The following is a 10,956-nucleotide window of genomic DNA, read 5'->3' as shown; positions in this document are numbered from 1 at the left end:
TCAAGGTCTAATAGGACATTTTAGATCTCATAGACACAAACATGCTATCTTAAAACATTTTCAGTCTTCTTTAGAGGACAAACAGTGGTGTCTGGTATTGCAATTAACTAAAGCCGGTAAAGTCTTGATCCCAAACATACAAGAACATTAGGTACCACTTTATAATAACTACACACAATTCATCATTTATTAAGCCTTTGTTACTTATTAGTTAATGGTTTGTTCATCATTAGTAATTTATTGTTCATACATAATTAATCATCAGTAAAGCATTTGTTCACACAGTTATAAATGGTTTGTTCATAGTAAATAAGCCTATCCAAAAATATGTTTGTAAGTACATGATTTATACTTAATAAATAATGAAACAACCACTTATGAATGAAATTATTTCCCCATTATACACCACTTGCAAACTATTACAAAATACTTTGTTCATCATTTGTAAAGCATTGCTCCTATTTTAAATCTCATAAATAAAGTATTTGTACACACAGTTATAAAGTTATATAGTTTGTTTATAGCAAATAAGCCTATATCTAAAATATGTTTCTTTTATTACACACTGTTAAGAATTTATTAAACATCTGTAAACTATAATTAAATGCTGTATTCTTTGTTTGTAAAGCATTATTCCTGCATTAATTCTCATCTGTAAATCATGTTTACACGCAGTTAAAAATGGTTTGTTCATAATAAACACGCATATCTATATTATATTTTTGAATGGACTGTTGTGATACCACTGGGCAGAAGTAGTGTAGTGGATAAGGAGCCGGGTTAGCATGCAGTAACCCATAAAGTTGGGGGTTCAAGCCCCGGCGTCCACCAATGTGGCCTTGCCCTTTAATTTCATTGACATGTGTAAGTCACTTTGGGTGAAAGTGTGTTCTAAATGAATAAATGCTAATGTGAACTTTATAACTCATTTGTAAATGTGTTGCAAAGCATAAAACGTCTAGCCTGGGTGCCATTCCGAACTTAGTCCCGCCCACAACGTTTGAGGTCGGGAAGTTCGGTCTGGCATTGATCAATAGTGGCGCGAGTATGCTCGCCCAAATACTGGCGGGCCAATCAAATGGTCAGGGCGGGCTTTATACGATGATGGACAGATGCTCAACAGTAACGTAATCCACCACGTCACCAAAGAGCGCTTGGGTTGAATTCGTTTACAACAACGATGGCTGCCGCTGGAGAATTGAGATGTGTAGATTCTGCTATCAGGTCTGTTCTAGAAGATATCGACAGCGAATTAATTTTAAAAGAGGAACAGAGTAACGGGATCAAGGCATTTGTTGATAAGAAAGATGTTTTTTGCCGAAGCAACTGAAATGGGCATCATGGCGATGCAACTCGGCGTGCACGACGAGGTGGATATAGCCAGCGGTCGTTGCCAGATCCTTTTTTGAAGCCCGGAATCCTGGCTGCTGAACAAGTGGAGGGACATGCTAGGCTCCGATGTTTTTCAAGCCAACGTAATGGGTATCGTCATGGACGAAGTTCATCTAACTTACAAATGGTAAGAGAGTCTAACTGTCTGACTTAGTAAATAACTCCCAATGTCGTGATATGAATCCCATGTTGTAAACATAGTAGCCTAGGTATCGTTGTACGTTCGCTAACTCAGACTTGGTACAATCATAACGTTAGTGTGATTGTAGCGAACTAGCTGTTAAAACATTCTAATGTAGGTTACTGTTTTATTTCTATCAGTGGTCAGGCTGCAAAAGGGCAGAAGGGCATTTGGGTGTTGCTTTATGTACTCAAGCACCATACCCATATTGGTAGGCTAGTCACTGTACCCCTTATAAGTGATGTATTCTTTTTAGATGTCAGTACAGTCATTAAAAAGTACTAAATGATACTACTCATAATTTCTTATTTTTAATGTTACTTATTGGTTGCTTTTTGTACTGCTATATATTCCAGGTACACCTGTGCTGACATTGACCGCTTCTGCTGATCGGGAATCCAGAGCCAGGGTTATGAAACAGCTTCAGATGGACAATCCAATAAATTTGGCCCTGAGCCCAAACAGAACAAACATCAGAGTGGGTCTGATTAAAGTACCTGGCCATACACTGGAGTGCCTACACTGGATTGTGAGGGATGTTAGTACAAAGCTTGACCCAGCAGTTAAGACGGTACTTTAATGGAGTCACTAGTTGTCTGCGGAAAGCTTTGTACTGCCATTTTGAGGAACACACCACATCTGTTGATCTAGGACATCTGTGCTGCACTCACTGCCATTCTGTTTGTTCTTGTGAACCTGAAGGTTGTGGGGAGCTAATCCCCAAATATGAACACTTTCAAGGGGAGGTTTCATCACACCACAAACACAGAATAGTCACACCTAAGGGCACACTTTTGATCAGGGAACTGTTACAAACTTACAGGAGTAGTTTACTTCAGGACCATAAAAACATACCACTTTACACAGTCGACACAGCCTGCACTGGTTTTGGAGATGAACTCATTGATCAGTTTTAGAACAGTGCACACAGATATTTGACCTGGACTTCATTATCCATAATCTCCCTACATACAAGCTGGAACATGCAAAAGAGATACTATGAATTATGCATGAGGTTTTTGATGACATCGAACAGAGTCAAACTAATTTGTTTGATGACTGTGTTGTTCAGGATGACCGTGTTCAGGTTGACATGGATTACACTGGTTACTTTGATGACGAGGATGAGGATGATAAGATACAATCATCCCCAAGTAACTTGGAATCAGGCTTGTCAATGTTGAAGATCTCAGGCTAGCTTCAAATTCAGGCTCAAATTTGTAGCTTCAGGGTCCTGTTGTTGTGCAAATGCCTTTTTTTTTACCTCTGTTACATTAATATTTTTGAATAAAATTAAAATGGTTTATACTTCTCTACTGGTTGGTGATGTTTCTGCATTTAAAGACAAACAGTAAGACATTTCAATAAAGATTTTTAATATCTACACATAATAGGTAATGTTTGAAGATATACGCTGAACTTTGAACATACAACCAATAAGAAAACACAAAAATGTTTTCAAGAATGTGGATACTACTAAACTATTATATGAAAACAATTATTTACATTGTCATTTACGAAAACAATATTTACAAATTACCATCACCATTTACATTTCACATTTACTTAATTATTTAAATAGGCACATTTTGCCAGTCCATTATTTTCTCCTGGTAATTCAGCGTTGCCAATAAGTTTCTCTTGAAATTCGGGAATGCATGAGACTGCCTGCCTGGGTGATTTTTGTTGGGAAAGTTGTGTCTCCCTGAAAACGTTTACCAGTGTTAAAACGTCCTGTTCTCGGGCCACATGATGAATGCCAGCCGGCCTTGTCAGCTCCAGCTCTGTGTCCGTTTTGTCCATTAGCTCTTTGACGATGCCAATGGACCTACTGATTCTGGCTGCTGACATTTCTGACATGTTTGGTCCCAATCCTCTCATAAATGATTTGAGAAAATTGTTTAGGTGTTCCAGGTGGAGGTCAAGTGGATGGAAAATGGGTGACAACCTGAAATATAAGTGAACACATCAGTGTGAAGAATTACAGTATAGCCTAATAAGTATAACGTGCATTGACAATACATTGGAAAATACAGACTGTTAAATATGGTGACACCAGATGCAATTGCTGAGCAGGTCAGAGAAACACTGCCCACCCCCCACAGAGGTGCAGAGCACAGAAGTGGGGGTTGGATAACATGCTAGTCCATTACAAAATGAAGTTTCTACATATTGACAAAGTGACAGAGGCCAACTTACACATCAGGTACAAGTTTATCCTGGTAACATTTGCTCACACTACACTGAAATTCGGGCTGGCTTCCAGAATACTAGGCATGTCAAAATATGACTAGATGATTTAATCATAGATAGATTTCACGGAAATGAGGAGTGTGGGAATGCACAGTGTTTATCACATTGGACAATAATCACGACTCACTATTAACTCATGTGAAACGTGGCAATCGAGGTTATTCTCATAGTCATATCATAAGAAGTAGAAATGTATTAACAAGCTTACCTCTGTAATGCTTCTTCGCGTTTTTGTACCGGTTGGAGTTGACGGATTGGGGCAGAACTTCTTCAGAGTCCGGGGCGTCTCTGATGCCTCAGATGAACACGGTTCTTCAGGCTGGTCTCCTTCGTCTTCTGTCCATTTTTTAAACACGGGCATGTCGCGTTCCAACCGTGTTATAAAGTTCTGACAGGACCGACAAATGCGATGCGATTTGTTTGCAGTGTTGTGGAGTTGTAATCCTAAACGGATAACTTGATCGTATATGCATTCACCTTTACTGTTTCTCTCAAAAATGAGGTTCGTGTGTTGAAGAACTCCGTGTATCCTTACATTATTTTTACAACACCTGCGAAAGTTGAGTTCTGTCAGAGAATGTCTAGGGCTCTGGTTCTGTTGACATCAACTATGCGTCGCTTAACATACGTCACACACTCCGTTGCTCTGATTGGTTGTAGGTCTATCCAATTGAGTGCAGAGGCATTTTTTTTCCTGGTTCGTTTGAAACACGCCCCATAATCACAGCTCTATGGAGCAGTATCAGACTCAAATTCTGACTAGAATTGAGTATGACTACGTCAGGCTATAAAACGTCCTCACTTTAGATGAACTCACAAAATATCATTAACTAACCACTTGTAACTCCTGAGTTAATCATGAATTACAGTATTAGGAAGTGGTTTATAAAATATGTATCCTCACCCTAACTAATCATTAGTGCATGTGAATGTAACAACTGTTAAATAATGTTATTATTATTATAAATATTACTTAACAATAATGTATAAACATATTTTAGATATAGGCTTATTTACTATGAACAAACCATTTATAACTGTGTGAACAAATGCTTTACTGATGATAAATTATGTATGATCAATAAATTACTAATGATGAACAAACCATTAACTAATACGTAACAAAGGCTTAATAAATGATGAATTGTGTGTAGTTATTACTTGGAAAGATCATGGAAATCGTCTCGTCTAAAAGGATTTGATAAAAAGGTAGAATGGGTTGAAGTGATTACAAAGGAAACTACACAATATGCCTCAGGGTGAGATCCATGGAATGGAGTACTTCATCCACTATGTGCTCTGTGGGTAGAACAAATGTTCTTTCTAGTGCGGATAGAACATTTATAGTGTGTGTAGTTCGCTCAGAACAATATTGCATGTAAACAATGTACTGTAAGAGAACCCTAAACTGTACAGAGCAATACTGTGTCTCTGTGGGATGAACTGACCAAGTAATGTTTAGTAGAGCTGACAGACACAGGAAACATTTTGTGATTTTGTGCAGAAGATGTCTACGGATCTGAGAGAGGACGTTTCAGAGAAAATGCAGAATGTGCAATCACTGAATAGCCCACAGTGTGCCCAAACCATATATTAAATTCCCTGTGGGCCTCCAGAGAAACATTTCAAAACAAAACAAAATCAAGAGTTAAAGAACAGAGGGGAAAAGCATGACAATATGGCACACACGTGTTTGTCTTTCTTTTAGTGTTTCAAAGGCTTAGTGGAGATGACGCAACTTGTTGAAATAACTGGGGGCATCAGCATTGTAACAACATGCAAAGGTGACAATCAGGCGCGTAGCAAGCGTGGGGGATGTGGGTGTTATAACGTACACACTTTTGCTGGAACATGATTCTATCCCCCACACTTTTTGTCAGATTAAAATGAAAGTAAAATATGGAAATAAACGCTCCCGTAAAGAGTTGGAACCGTATCTACCATAACGCACACACAAAGAGACACAAATAGGTCTGTTGATTTGATTGAATGGTCATCCAGCCAATCACATCAAGTTAGCCAGTGAAGAACCAGAGCCGCTCTGATCAAATTCAAAATTGTGCATCTTTCAAGGTGCTGCTGCTTGGGTCTGCATTATAAAGTCTGCAGTGAGCAGATTTCAGGTAGAATTGAAATGATAATTGTTACCGCATTATGCTAATTTAGTAAACCAAAATTCACTGTCTGACTGACAGTTTTTGTCACAATGTATAAATGCAGAAGGTCATAGTGAAAGCGGGGGTGCGCACACCAAGGCACTTGTTTGTGCAGAAAGACCTTGGCTACTATACTGTTCTCAGAGCACTTTGCTTTCTCTGTCTATGATCTGCAGCTTTTCTCGAACTATGTGTGGCAAGTGGTAGGTTAGCTTTCTAATAGAAATGTCGACTACGCCATCTGAGGCCCTGCCCCTCAGAATCTTCAATGAATTGGACTATAATTAGTGATCTGAAGCCCAACCAGGCAACACAGGTCCGTGGACACAGAAAACCAGAGGCGTGTTTCCAAAAATAAACTCTGTCTTTATTAACAAATATTAAAACATATAGGGAGTGGGTTCTCTCCAGACAGTAGAACTTTTGCCACTAAGGCACTGACACAAGTGGCCTACAAGGCCTGGACACACATATACACAGTCACACACACATACACCAGAAGGTGTGTATTGGATTACTGGCTGAGGGGGGATAGGAGGAGCCAGGAACAGGGCTGGAACTTACCCAAGGCTGGAGAGCATATCCGAGAGTGGGTCTACAGACACACCACACGTGAATATGTCAATAGCAAATTCTCAAATGCACCACAGCAAGAAAAGTGAAGGGACACCACCACCTCGATAGTCCGCCACCACAGTTGGCCTGCAGCTCCTGTCCGACAAGAGGAAAATCAGAGGAGCCAATCCTTCCAATACACACACACTGCACAATATATGCACTCACAAATATAGTCAGTTTAACACAAGGCGTTCAAGGCCACTTTCAGACAGAATAAAACTGGACGAGAGCGTCCGTTGTACAGTTCTCCCGTGTGGAATGTTTAAAATTGACTAACACAACTTGGGCGCGGACAAAACAAAACAAAACAGCAGCATTCGGAACTTGAACCAAGATGCCTTGATGTTGCCGCTCCTTGTGTTACCGCAAGCTCTGCTACACGAAAAAGATACAATTAAAAACCCACGCAAGCTACATATTATTTTGAAGACGGTTAAAATTACATACCAATCAGCTGAGGTCGGCTATGAGGCCCATGTTCAGCAGCCGACAGCAAATCCTAAAACCCCCAAAGTTTGTGTTAGCTATACTAGCCTACAACATTTAGGAAACGTTACTACTCACGCAATTCCACGATAACCTACCAGGAATGTCACTGGATGCATGCACAGTGAGCAGGAGGCCAAAGGGATCCCGCGGTGAAGGCAGGAGTCAGGTGGACAACCAACAGTATGCAGCTGTGACGTCAGCCTTCAAATTAAAAGTTACAATTTAAGTAGCCACTTCCCTACGCTAATTGGCTCACCTCCGAATGCAAAGTAAAGGTGTTTGAGTCGTGACTCACTCAGATCTTTCACCCGTGTCTTTAAATTAACCCATGAGTCGCGAGTCTCTAGTATCATTAACTCGGATCAGTTGAGTCCTACTACAATTCAATCTAAAACGATAAACAGCGCCACACACAAACCTCTTGCAACATTAGCTAGCCTCCTAGCCCTAGCCATCGTAGCTGCCAAAAATGTAACAATTTCGTAGGCAACCACAACTCCACAAATCAACTCAAGCGACTGAGTGAGCAGGCAGTCCGAGATAACTGGTTAACTTCCCGCAGAGCCGGAAACATTGCAGACTCACAGACCATGGGACTCAGATTGGAGCGGCTGAGTAGCAATCCGGATTAGTCGGATCAGCTGGCCGGTTAGGCTACGTTGAGTACGAGTCAGTCGAATCAGCCGGCTACGTTGTCATGAGTGGATCTGCGAGAGCGAGTAGCTCCTCCTCGAGGTGAAAAGCAATTCCACAACAAAAGCCATTTCTTTCACTTCTGAAATAACATTCAATGTTCTGCATGTAGCCTAGACATAATTAGATTTGGTGTATAGATGTAGCATATTAAAATGCAATTAGGTCGTGCAGACAGTCCGAACTGCACGCTCATGGAGCTGCTTGAGTAGCCTATCTACCCGGGTCTGTCGAATCAGCCGGGCGGGCCGGTTAGGTTGTTATGAGTGCGAGTCAGCCGAATCAGCCGGCTACGTTGTCATGAGTGGATCTTTAGAGTAACTCCTCGTCAAGGTGAAAAACAAATCCACAACAAAAGCCATGCTTTCACTTCTGAAATAGCATATGCTCTGCACGCATAGCCTACTTTAAAATGCAATTAGGTGGCGAAGACAGTCCGAAACATTGCAAGCTCTGTATGGAGAGTAGGCTAGCCAGTCGGATCAGCCAAGCGGGCCGGTTACGTTGTTGTTATGAGTGCGAGTCAGCCGAATCAGCCGGCTACGTTGTCATGAGTGGATCTTTAGAGGAGCGAGTAACTCCTCGTCAAGGTTAAAAGAAAATCCACAACAAAAGCCATGCTTTCACTTCTGAAATAACATATATTCTGCACGCATAGCCTACTTTAAAATGCAATTAGGTCGCGAAGACAGTCCGAAACATTGCAAGCTCTGTATGGAGTTGCTTGAGTAGGCTAGCCTACCTGGGTCATTTGGATCAGCCGGGTGGACCGGTTACATTATGTTGTTATGAGTGCGAGTCAGTCGAATCAGCCGGCTACATTGTCATGAGTGGATCTGTAGACGAGCAAGTAGTCTAGCCTAGTTTCTACTCGTGTCAAGGTGATAATAATAATAGGCCTAATGAGAATAGTAGTAGTAGTAGTAGTAGTACTAGTAGTAGTAATAATAATAATAACAATAATAATAATTTATTCACTGCAGGGCATGTCCTGTTTCTATGTCTACATTGAAAGTCAATTGCTTAGGCTAGGTTAAGACAATAAATAAACAGTCTGGCTCAAACTGCTTTCTTTCCCGTGAGTGGGTGGAGGTTTTGATGCTATTATATTAGGCTATTTTATATTATATTATATTATATTATATGATATTATATTAGGCTACCTAACATGATATATATATATATATATGTATAGCTATGATTAATAGGCTAATAATATTAGTTGCCTAGTATCACCTGCCTATAATACCTATTAGAATAGATTCCTAGTAGCCTACTTTTAGTATATAGTAGTGGTAATAAACATAGTAGCAGAGTAGCATTAGACCTAGATAAATTTTCTATTGTTAACAAAACAACAACAAATAATGAATTATTATAATATAGGCTACCCTCTCTGTCAATAAGATCAAAGTTTCTGAACATGAGCACCAAAAAGATGAACAATGTGTGGATGCACTTTGACCAGGAGAGCAAAACTCTTAGGCTAAATGCAAGTACTGCAAAAACCTGGTTTCAAATCATGAGGATCCACATCCATCATGAGAAGGCACTTAACGAAATGAAGCACCCCACTGCACTGCTTGAACGTAGGACTGAATTTCTTTGCGATTTAGCAATACTGACTCAAGTGACTCAAGGGACTCGTTCAACCCGGATCAGTTTAGTGAGTGACTCAGAATAACCCGGATCCTTAAAAGGAATCGAGTTTGACAGGCCTAATGCAAAGAGCCACTCGCAATGGCACTACTGGGTTAAGCAAGGGGTGTGGACCTTGTCCTGTTACATATGGGCCTCCTCAACAATTAACCTACTGGTCCACGTAGCCGCGACATTAAGTTATGGCCGGTGCTGGAGATCTTAAATACGATCGCGTTCCATTTAGAACATCTTATTTTGATCTTACAAACGGAGGCGTCAAGACACATTTGAGTTCTACATCTGAGAACTAAGATTTCCAGCATGTAGAACTCAAATAGAACGCTTATGAGCGCTCATGCAATGTGTGTGTCCCTGCAGCAAGTGAAACTAGGTAAAGTGGGCTAGAAGCAACAATAGCTTAAACAACAACGTGGCTTCCTGTAACTATTAATGGAAAAAGAAACTGCTAATCATAATCTTTAAATTGACATGAATTAAGCTGGCTATATGCAACACAATTTATTTATATTCCCTTTGCATATGTTTGGGTAGACTTCAAACGTTTTTGAATTTGAGCTTACAGTTCTGTATTCTTTATTATTATATTTATTTAGGTATTAGTGATACCTCGAAATTAGGCTGCTGTCTGTTAGGGCAATTTATTGTAGCCTGCTAACCTATATGCACAAAACATAATTTCTGAAATGATTTCTTGATTTATAACATGAGATATGTGTCCATGTAGGGTAGTGTCAAATAGTGAAGTGATAGGTAGATCATGTAGGCCTACATGTCACATGAGCCACACATATGAGGGGCGCTGCTTCTTCTGTCCCTCCCAAACTGCATTAAAATGGTGTTTAGCAATCAGAATTTATTTTTTTTTCGGGGTAGAAACTGCCGGACACCAATATAGTCCGCACCCCTCTCAGAAAATACTTACAACGTCCCTGTAGGGAGTTATTTATAATTTGGCAAGATTGTTTCATTTTCCTATCCCACAACCCCCACACTTTTAAAAAGCGTGATACGCCCCTGGTGACAATGGAAACTTTTTAATAGTTTGAAGGCTTGGTGATGTGTAGTTTGAAAAGCTTCAACCTAACATGATAATGAGAGTAGGCATTCAATTTGTCTGGGAGCCTTTTGATATTTTGAGTGTTTGTCAGTGCAACGAAAAGCTGATGTCAAACCATGACAATAAGAATATAGGCCATTCATTTGGTAGAAACGGCAAGAACCATCACACATCAAAAAGCAATTTTGGTCAACAAAAAGCAACAATATGACCAACAAGACAATCTGCTGGAGTTTTTTTTTTTTTATTAAAACAGAATACTTTTGTTAAATCCTTTTTGTTGTTACACTTTTGTTTTCTTTTATTCACACCTGCACACTTCCTGACTGTGCATACACATTCCAACTCCATCAGGCGTCTATCTTTGGTCTGTCAGTGCGTGCAGAACATACAAATAAACCTGGCCCAATTTCACTGATAGTTTTGTCACTCAGAGGCAGATTGTGTAAGCGTGA

The 10,956-nt window shown here is 40.0% G+C and overlaps 3 long non-coding RNA genes across 3 annotated transcripts; 1 reads left to right on the top strand and 2 right to left on the bottom strand.

Annotated features, from left to right (window-relative positions):
• The first annotated feature begins 964 nt into the window (after positions 1 to 964).
• Positions 965 to 2,885, top strand: LOC143111588 (uncharacterized). Its single transcript, XR_012984554.1, has 2 exons — positions 965 to 1,519; positions 1,930 to 2,885. It is a non-coding gene; the product is annotated as an uncharacterized LOC143111588 (long non-coding RNA).
• A 47-nt stretch (positions 2,886 to 2,932) lies between these two features.
• LOC143111589 (uncharacterized) lies at positions 2,933 to 4,344 on the bottom strand. The gene is made up of 2 exons (XR_012984555.1): positions 4,035 to 4,344; positions 2,933 to 3,521 (listed from the first exon to the last, which is right to left on the bottom strand). It is a non-coding gene; the product is annotated as an uncharacterized LOC143111589 (long non-coding RNA).
• A 2,572-nt stretch (positions 4,345 to 6,916) lies between these two features.
• Positions 6,917 to 7,208, bottom strand: LOC143112340 (uncharacterized). The gene is made up of 3 exons (XR_012984718.1): positions 7,185 to 7,208; positions 7,048 to 7,099; positions 6,917 to 6,972 (listed from the first exon to the last, which is right to left on the bottom strand). It is a non-coding gene; the product is annotated as an uncharacterized LOC143112340 (long non-coding RNA).
• Between the last annotated feature and the right edge of the window lie 3,748 nt (positions 7,209 to 10,956).

The sequence above is a fragment of the Alosa pseudoharengus genome, unplaced genomic scaffold (genome assembly GCF_046254945.1).
Source record: "Alosa pseudoharengus isolate Yale_2024_CS ecotype anadromous, Long Island Sound unplaced genomic scaffold, YU_APseudo_1.1 YU_APseudo_1.1_scf_8, whole genome shotgun sequence".
NCBI lineage: Eukaryota > Metazoa > Chordata > Actinopteri > Clupeiformes > Clupeidae > Alosa > Alosa pseudoharengus.
Note: the sequence above shows the minus strand (reverse complement) of the source record. Positions and strands in the feature narration are given on the sequence as shown.